The 10,046-nt window shown below is 43.0% G+C and overlaps 1 protein-coding gene across 1 annotated transcript in view; it reads left to right on the top strand.

The window, feature by feature from the left end:
- The first annotated feature begins 236 nt into the window (after positions 1 to 236).
- Positions 237 to 10,046, top strand: part of LRRC32 (leucine rich repeat containing 32) — a 49,528-nt gene continuing 39,718 nt past the window's right edge. Inside the window, exon 1 of the mRNA XM_074216933.1 lies at positions 237 to 365. The gene's annotated coding sequence lies outside the window, so the exon portion shown is untranslated. The remainder of the gene's footprint in view (positions 366 to 10,046) is intronic.

The raw sequence follows: 10,046 nt of genomic DNA, 5'->3' as shown, positions 1-10,046 counted from the left end.
AGAGTTAGATAAATAACAGAGAAAAGAGGGGGTGGAGAAAGAGGGAGATGAATAAAAAAAAGGAGAAAATGAAAAGAAAGTGACAGAGAGGCTGCTTTGAAAGAAGAGGAGAAAAGTTAGGGAGGAAGGAAGGAAGGAAGGAAGCGAGATGTGTGCCGGTGAGGGGAAGGGAGGAGGTGTCAACGAGATATTAGTAGTAAAACGCCTCGGGTGCTCTCCTGGTGCCCCAGGAGGCTGCCCGCTGTGTCCTGAGCCAGGGAGTCTGAAGCTATGCCCACACTCCTTGCCCTTCATCTCCTCCGAGCCTCTGCCTGAGCCCCCATTCCTCAGTTTCCTCCAAGTCAGCTTATCAAGACACTGCCAAGGTACGTGAAGGCGCCAATGAGAGGGAGAGGAGTGGAGATGGAGAGAATAGGATTCTGGCAGCCCTCTCTTTTTTGAAATTGAGGGATCTAGGTTACATTGCATCTCAGGGATCGGGTGGGGAAAAATAAGACTCTCGGGAATGCGGCTGCGGTTTATCCGCGGGCAACCGGCTGGGTCTTTAAACGACACCACAGACCGCTATGTGTCTCGTGTGAAGAGTTCCCGTTTTCTCTAGCGCTTTGTAAGATTTCAGATTGACCAAGCACTTTGCTCGTAGCTCCGGAGGCGGAGAGAATTAGGACTGGGACTTTCACTGGGGACTCTTGCGGCAGGGAAGGAAAGTTACTTGCCCAAGGGCACCCAGCTAGGAAGTGTCGGTGAGAGACTGGGCTCAGGGACGGACGTCCTGGACCTAAGCCCAGCGTCTGGACTACTCTACTGACCGCCTGGCCCCAAACAAAAATACACAGCACTTAAGATCCAAAGGAAGAAAAAGAGGGGAAGTGAGATGAAAACATCAAGGCAACGTGGGCTGCCTTGAGTGCCCTGGGGAGTTGGGATTAGGTAAATTCAATAGAGTTTTTTGGGGGGAGGGGGAGGAATGTGTGATGGAATGATCAGGAGGCCAAAGACCTGGGTTCTAAACCCAGACCTACCCCTTCCCACCTATGAGAACTTGAGCCTTGGTTCCTTAAGCCTTGGTTAGCTCTGGGCAGTCTCTTGACTCAGTCCCATCACTGGCCCGGATCTAGAGGTAACAGTATTCTCTGAAGTTGGGTGGGGGGGAGGGACACGGTCTAACAGAGTTAGGGGGATAAAGGGAAAGAGGTGGAGAATGCAGATGTACAGAAATCTCTAGTATTTGCAGCCCTTGTTGAATGAAGAACCAGCCAAAGGAAAGAGCCCTGGCCTGGAGGTCAAGAGATTGGTGCCCGTTTCAGCTCTACTGCTGCCTTATTGTGTGACCCTGGCCAACTCAGCTCCCCTTTCTTTGACCTCAGTTTCCTTATCTGCAATATGCAGCTCCCCGATCTCCTATTCTCAAAGGAAAGCAGTGAAGAAAGCTTTGTGACAGAACTATGGTGTTATCCAATCTCTCCATTAGATCTAGACCTAAGAGGACAGGAATCCTCTGTTCTCTTAGACAGAAGGCGCATCTGCCCCCACATGGGAGTCACACGCTATGGAGGCTGCTCTTAATGAGTAGATCAGAGGAGTCATTCTCCAAATTGACAATCTCCACCTACTTCCCATTAGACATAAATGTAAGAGGATATGAGAATGCTCATTCACAGTGTGCGTGTGTGTATGTGTGTGTGTATTCATGTATTTGCATGTTCATGAGAATGTAGGAGTATTGTGTGTGCATGTGTGTGTATTTTGTAGATCATTCAGATCTAGAAGGAACTTGACCCAATACCTCCTTGTTTTAGAGAGAAGGGAATTGAGGGCTTTGGGGGGGTGGGGGGAGTAACTTATCCAAGATCACAATGGGGATAAGTGACAGTTTGAATTTGAACCTAGGACTTTCAACACCAAATCCATTGCTGTGTTTACTTGTACATTTCTCATGTGATTGCCATGTTTGTGCATGTCAGTGCATGCATGTTCATTACATTCATGCATGTATCCATTGGTATATATATTGCTGCATTTTTGCATTCATCAGGTGGCATATCCGTATCTTACATATGTATATATTGCTTGATGTGTGTGTAAGTATATTGGGCAATGTATTTCTATATCTTATAAGTATGTGCATATTGCTTTGATGAGTACATGTGTTAGATATGTTTGCATTGGATGGCATGTTCAGGTATGTTGTGTGAATATATAAAGTATTCTGCAATTTTCAAAGTGCTACAATATGCCTTCATTACAGCAAGGTATATCAGGCAAAATACTGGCCCTGGAGCTTGAGACCCTCATCTCAAGTGTCAACTCTACATTGTTGACATGTGATCTTACAGTGGGATGGTTCAGTGGATAGAACACTGGATTGGAAGTCAGAAAAATTCAAACTCAAATCCTACCTCTTGGTTGTGTGACCATTCTCAGCTTTAGCTAGATGGTGCAGTGGACAGAGTCAGGAAAAACTGAATTCAGATCTGACCTTAGACACCTGATACTTACTAGTTGTGTGATCTTGGGTAAGTCACTTAACCCTGATTGCCTCAAATACAAGACCATTTGCAGTCGTCCTGATTTCTATCTGGCCACTGGACCCAGGTGGCTCTGGAGGAGAAAGTGAGGCTGGTGAGGCTAGTGACTAAGCACAGGACTCCCTCACTTAAATCCAGTTCTTGTGCTTGTCAAGGCATCACCTCCCTTATGTCATGCTCTTCTTTGAGAACAAAGAACAAACAATAAAAACAAAAAATTATGGGGATAACAATATCACTAAACTCCCAGGGTTTTTGTGAGGATCAAATGAGATAACAAAACAAAGTGATATATCAATATTTGCTTTCTTGTGACTGTTATTATAATCTTGGGCAGATTATCTCATCTCTTTGTGCCTCAGGTCCTTCATCTTTAAAATAAGAGGTCAGGACTATCTGGCCTCCTATGGCCCTTTCCAGGTCTAAATCTGTGATGTGATCAAGTATCAACTATTCTCTGTGCATGCATTGGAGGTGTGCAATTTGTAGATCTGTGTTTACATGTAGTGCCCAAGACTTCATTCTGATTACATTTGAATCTCTGCATGTATTCGGACAGAATACAGAAGAACAAAGGTGTCCTATGCATGGGCAATGTGTAGAAGTCATGTGCATTGTGTGTATTGTGCACTCTATGTCTGTGAATTGGGTGCATTGTGTTTCTCAGTGTGTCACTCATTGGGGATTAGAAATATGTTGATAGATGTTCCAGCTAGAAAAGTGGTCCCAGGGGAAGTGAGTGAGCACCTGGATCTGTTTTTGTCTGTTAACACCTCCCCTCCAGGGATAGGTGAGTGTGTGTGTGTGTGTGTGTGTGTGTGTGTGTGTGTGTGTGTGTCTGCACGTGCATGCACTCCCTCTCTCTCCTTTCTTCGTCTCTTCATCTTGTTCTTGCTGTTGCTGTTGCTGCTATTGCTGGTCTTCCTTCTTGTTCTTGCTGTTGCAGTTGCTACTACTGTTGTTGATCTTTTTCTTCCTCTTTCTCTCTCTTCTTCTTCTTCTTCTGTTTCTGTTTCTTCTGCTTCTTCTTCTTCCTTCCTTCCTTCCTTCCTCCTCCTCGTCCTCCTTCTTTTTTCTTCTTCTCTCTACCCCTGTTGGATCTCAGAAGTGACTGGAGTAGAACCCAGAACTTGAAGTCAGATAAACTTTGATTCAAATTCTGCCTTGGTTATTTCCCAGCTGGGGAAGTCATTTAATCTCCTTCAGTCTCAGTTTTCTCTTCTGTAAAATGAGAGGGATGGCATTCAAGTTCCCTTCCCACTCTAAATATGTTATGATCTATGAGAACTCCCTGGGGTATTAAGACAAAAATGGGATCTATCATTCTTCCTTTTTAGCTACCTGTGATTGATGAATCCATACCTCTATCTCCTAAACTCCTCAGCCCTCCACCCATAAGACTTCCCAATCTTCCTTCAAATCCTCCTTCCTTTCTCCAACACACTATCCTCTAAGTCAGCTCATTCTTCCTCTAATAAATATTCATTCATATCTATTATGTACAGAGCTGTAAAGGTGGAGGTGATTGAGAAAGTCCCCATTCTCAGGAAGTTTATAGTCTATTTGGGTTAGATCATGAGCTCCTTAGGAGCAGGGAGCAGGGACTGCCTTTTGTCTTTCTTTATATCACCAGTGCTTAGTGCAGTGCTGGCACACACTTGATATGGTTGAGTCAATTTAGTCCCAACACTTTGTGATTCCATTTAGAGTATTCTTTTTTTTAAGGCAATGGGGTTAAGTGACTTGCCCAAGGTCACACAGCTAGGCATTATTAATAGTTTGAGCCCAGATTTGAAAACAGATCCTCCTGACTCTAGGGCTGGTGCTCCATCCACTGCACTACCTAGCTGCCCCCATTTGGAATATTCTTGGCAAAGATATTGGAGTGGTTTGCCATTTCCTTGTCCAGTTCATTTTACAATTGAGGAAAGTGAGGTAAACAGAATTAGGTGACTTTGTGACAGTACAAGGATTAGAATGGATTTGAACACACACTGGAATCTTTCTGACTCCAGGTCTGGCACTCAGTTCACTTTACTAGCTCCCTAAACATAGTAGCAGTTGAATAAAGACATTTATTGACTATTGACACATAGGATCTTAGAAAGTAACTTCATGAGAAAGATGCAAACAAGGTCCTCTGAAAATTGTGAGAGGACATAGCAATTTCAGCCCCAAGGAATCTGGGAAGACCTCCCTATAGAGAAGGCTGAAGATAATGGTATTGAGACATTTGGGGTACATAGAAAAGAGTCCTGGATTTAGAGCCACAGGCCTAGATTTAGATACTGCTTCATAGTTGTGAAGACCTTTACTCTCCTTGAGGTTCAATCTCTTCATCTGTAAAATGGGACTCAAAATAGCACCTATCTCATAGGATTGTTATATCTATAAATTACTATAAATCTTGAGGGGATAGGGACCAGACAGGTTTCATTGATATAGAGAACTCTCTCCTTTTGCAGATTGGCACCTTCTCTGCAAATTTCACTCTTAGAGCTTTGTTCAGAACATTGAGAGGTCAAGTATCTTGCCCAGGGTCACACAACCAAGAAGTGTCAAGTTCCTAGCTCACAGACTCACTCTCTAGCCATTTTAGAAAAATGAAGATAATTTGTATAAAGCATTATAGAAATTCCAACTATTATCTTTCACAAGGACTTAGAACTCAATTAACAAGGAACTCAATTAATAAATCTTAAAAAAACAGGACACCTCAGATCTATTTCTGTATACTTGCAAGTCAATCAAGTTTTTATTGTGTTTCTGTATGTCAATAGAGATAACTGGGTGGTGCAGTGGATGGTGCTGGGCCTGGATTCAGGAAACCTGAGTTCAAATCCAGCCTCAGATGCGCATGAGCTGTATGATCCTGGACAAGTCAGTTAAACTTGTTTGCCTCAGTTTCCTCATCCATAAAATGAGCTGGAGAAGGAAATAACAAATCACTCCAAGGAAATGACAAATGAGGTAATGAAGGACGTGACTGAAACAACTGAATAACAACAATAGGAAAACCTGAGTTCAAGTCCAGAATCAGATACTACCTAGCTGTGGTAACTGGGGCAAGATCATCTCACAAAACATTGGGTCCATTATTTGGCTCATAACAAGGGCTCTATAAAAGCTAATTCCTCCCCCATTTATAAACCCCTACCTCTGTAGTTCTCTAAGATGATTGAGCCATAGTGGAGAAAGAATAAGATCAAAGTAAAACTAGTTTGGCACTCCTTCCCTGGGTGACCTTGGGTAAGATTTCTAAGTTCCCTAAACCACAATTTCCTCATCTGTAAAAATAAAGGGAGTAGAATGGTTGGAGACAACAAAACATTGGAAATCAGAGATCAGAGCTCCCATGCTGAAAGGGACCTCAGGGTTATCTAGTCCAACTTCTTCCATTTTACAGATGGCAAAACTGGGGCAAAGAGTATAATTTACATAGTATGCTAGCAACAGAAATGAGGCTTGAATACAGGTCTTCTGGCTCCTGGGCTACTGTTCTGTCCATTATTCCATAGTTCAAGAGTATGCTGGTAAATGTTTAATAATTGACTCTCCCTTCCCCTGCAAAAGCTAAATCTACATTATTACCATCCCTCATTTCACAAAATAATAAATCAACCTCTGATTTGTAACATTTTTCAATTTCTAGGGCATAAACATTCCTACTGAAATTTTAACAATTGACTTCTGGGAGTTGGTTTGAGCTGCTGATAATATTTGTGCTTCATTTTTGAAGAAGATCATGACATCAGGGAGGTAATGCCATGATAAGCACATGGACTGGATTTGAGTGAGGGGGTGCTGTGCTAAGTCACCAGCCTCACTTTCTCTTCCAGAACCATTTGGGTCCAGTGGCCAGACATGAAGCAGGATGACTGGAAATGACCCCAGATGTGAGGCAATCAGGGTTAAGTGACTTGCCAGGGACATACAGCTAGTAAAAGTCAAGTGTCTGAGATCAGATTTGAACTCCTGTCCTCCTGACTCCAAGATCAGCCACCTAGCTGGCTCTGTCACAACCTTGTCATAGTACCCACACATGATGGTGGTCATGGTGGTAGCTGAAACTGATAGGGCACTCGGAGATCTTCAAGGCACTTCACACACATTGCCCTATGAGGTAATCAGTCAATAAAAGTTTATTAAGTGCTCACCCTGTGCCAGGCTGACTTATAAAGAAAGAAAAAAAACAGTTCTTACCTTAGAGAACTCTAATTCTTTTTTAAATTTCTTTTTATTTTTCCAATTATATGCATAGGTCATTTTGAACATTCATCCATTTGCAAGTTATGGGTTCCTACCACTCTCCTTTCCTTCCCATTACAGTGAGCAATCTGGTAAAAGTTGCACGTGTACAATGGTATTTAACATATTTCTATATTAGTCATGTAGTGAAAGAGAAATTAGATATGAGGGGAAAAACCATGAGAAAGAAAAACCATAAAAGAAGTTTTAAAAAGTGAATATAGTATGTTTTGCTCTACATTTGGACTCCACAGTTCTTTCTCTCTGTGTGGATGACATTGTTCATAGTAGGCATCTCAGGATTGTTCTTGATCACTGAAACTGCTGAAAGGAGCTGCGGCCATCATAGCTGATTATCTCACGTTGTTGTTAATGCGTTTATGTTCTCTTGGTTCTGTTCACTAAACATCAGCTCTTGCAAGTCTTTCCAGGCTTTTCTGAAGTCTGACTGCTCATGATAACAAAACTCTAATTCTAATAGTGGCAGTAACATGTATCCCCTCACAGATCTCACATTCTAATAGTGGTAGACAACATGTATCCAATTACATCCAGGATACATACTGAGTACATGGAAGGTAATCTCAAAGAGGAAGGCACTAGCAATGGGAGAACATCCTACAGTAGGTAGGATTTCAGCTAAGCTTTAAAGGAAATCGGACGTAACCCCCATTTTACAGGTGAAGGGAATTGGGCTCACAATGGTGTATCTTTCCCATAATAATATTGCTTGTGTCAGAGGGCTAATTGACACCAATTAAATGGCATTTCTAGTTTTCTAATGACTCCAAGTCAAGATGATCTTTCTTCAATATTCTTTCCAGCTCTAAATCTTACAATCCTGAGATTAAATGATTTACCATCCAAGGTCATATGACCAGTAGGAAATACCTTTCCCCAAGTAGGGGTATCTGAATCCAGCTCTCCCAACTGCCATTCTAACCAGCACCCAAACCACCAAATTCTTATGCTGCCTGAAGGGTTCTCACCATGGAGAAAACAATGAATGAGGCCACTCCCTGCACCTTGGGACCCAGGGTCTCCCTGAGGATAACATAGACTTTCCCTTGGATTCAGCATTGGGTATGAATGTAAAAGTCCCATAGTATTTAAATCTGGAAAAGATGCAAAAAATATCCCTGCACCCACCCCCTCTCTGATTTCCCAATCTACCGGGATTTCCACAAGAGCCCAACTCTCCCTTCCCCTCCTGAGGGAATGGACCTTCCACCCATCTCCCTGGGGTGGCCATAGCCAGCACAATGCTGACTGAACACGCCTCATTGCTTGTTCAGTTTCATTCTATAGGGGAGCCCCTCTGGGTGATGAGTGAGATGAAACCCCGCCGCCTGGCTAACCACAGCATTGCTCGCCCGTGAGGACAGGGCCCATGGGGGAAGAACTTTGCATGCCAACTCCGGGCAAGGGGATTCCAGGCCTGGCTTGACTGACAGGCCCCCTGGAGAGAAGGGAAGGGGGGTGGGGAAGGGGATTACCCCAGTTGGACATGCTGAGAGAACTCTAGAAGAAGAGGGGTAGAAGCTCACGTTTCAAAAGCACTCTCTCTTTTTTCTTCTCAGACTCTGACTCTAGGTGGGAGGCAGGGAAAGGAACCTCAGACATCATCTGGTCCAATCATTTCAACAGGAAGAAACAGACTTCTCCATATACCATGCTCAACAGATGAGGAAACTGAGGTCCAAAGAGGGGGAGCGGTTTGCCTGAGTGTACATGGTGAGTTAGTGTTAGAACTGTCTCCAGGTCATGGAGTCTTCGATCCAGAGCTGGAAGGGAATGGGAGGTCATGTAGCCTCATCCCCTCATTTGACAGATGAGTAAACTGAGGCATACAAAGGAAATGTTTTGCCTGATTCTTCTCAGAGAAAGTATGTCAGAGAGCAGGGGTTTGAATTTTGGTTCTGTATCTCCAGGCTCAGAACTCTTCTTCTGGTACCTCACCACCTTTTTCAATCTCCTGATCCTGTGATCTCTGCCCACTTTCATTTCTTGGGAAAGTCACCATCAAGGAATTATTCCCACTGCTAAATTGATTTTAATCCCATCTTTGCCTCTAGAATGTGAGCAGATTTAGGACAGGGACAATAGGTTTCTGGTTTGTTTTGGGGGGTTTTTTGCTCTCTTCCTATTTACATAGTAAGCACTTACTAAATCATTATTGACTAAATCCACTGTTTGACCTTGGAAAACTCACTTTCCTTCTTAGACCTTGGGTTTCCTATTCATTGAATGAGGTTTGGACTTAATGTTGTATTTTTTAAAGGACCCCACTAACCCTAGCATTCCTTGTTCTAGTTTTAATTCAGTTTAGTTCCATTCAATTCATCATTATGTATTAAGTTGGAAGAACATTTTGATGTAAGTCCTTTTCAGTTCTGAGTCCCTTAGGGTCAGAGAGTCAGATAGTTCAGAGAAAGTGACCTAGAAAAAGACAAACCCTTGTTAGTCTGGAAAGAACAGTGTGGGCTCTCTGAGCTAGGAAGGGACCCTTAGATGTTCAACTTTATTTTACAGAAAAGGAAACAGTGTTAGATTGGGGCAGTGACAGAGGACTAAAAAGAGACAGGTTTAAAGACCCTCATTCATTCAACAATTATTGTCTGAGCACCTAGGGTAATGAAAATGAGTACCTGGAAGTGGTTAAACCACAAGGAGGAGGAAGATAGATGACTTGTGCAAGATCACACTGATAGTAAGGAGTAGGTCCAGGACTCCAACCTAGGGTTTTTGATTCCCAATTCAGAGAGAGTGTTCTTTTTACTCCACCTTCCTTGCCCTCTACTATGTTGTCACCCCTCTGTTCAGATACAGGGTAGCTCACAGAAAGCTGGATGATAAAATGAGAGGGTCTTCTCAATGACCCCTGAGGCCCCTGCCAGCTCTAATTGTGTGTGATCTTTTGACTTGCCTTGGAATAGGGGAGATCTGGAGGAGTGTTACCTAGCAGAAGAATAAGCAGCTCAAGCTTTACCAATTATAAAACACTTATAAAGCACTTTCCTTACATCCACTCACATGGGAGGAAGAACAAGGATTATTCATTTCAATACATTTGAACAGACTTTAGTTCTTTTTTTTTTTTAAGATTTTTGCAAGGCAAATGGGGTTAAGTGGCTTGCCCAAGGCCACGAAGCTAGGTAATTATTAAGTGTCTGAGAGCACATTTGAACTCAGGTACTCCTGACTCCAGGGCTGATGCTCTATCCACTGCGCCACCTAGCCACCCCTTGAACAGACTTTACATAACACTTT

Source organism: Macrotis lagotis, chromosome 1 (genome assembly GCF_037893015.1).
Source record: "Macrotis lagotis isolate mMagLag1 chromosome 1, bilby.v1.9.chrom.fasta, whole genome shotgun sequence".
NCBI lineage: Eukaryota > Metazoa > Chordata > Mammalia > Peramelemorphia > Peramelidae > Macrotis > Macrotis lagotis.
Note: the sequence above shows the minus strand (reverse complement) of the source record. Positions and strands in the feature narration are given on the sequence as shown.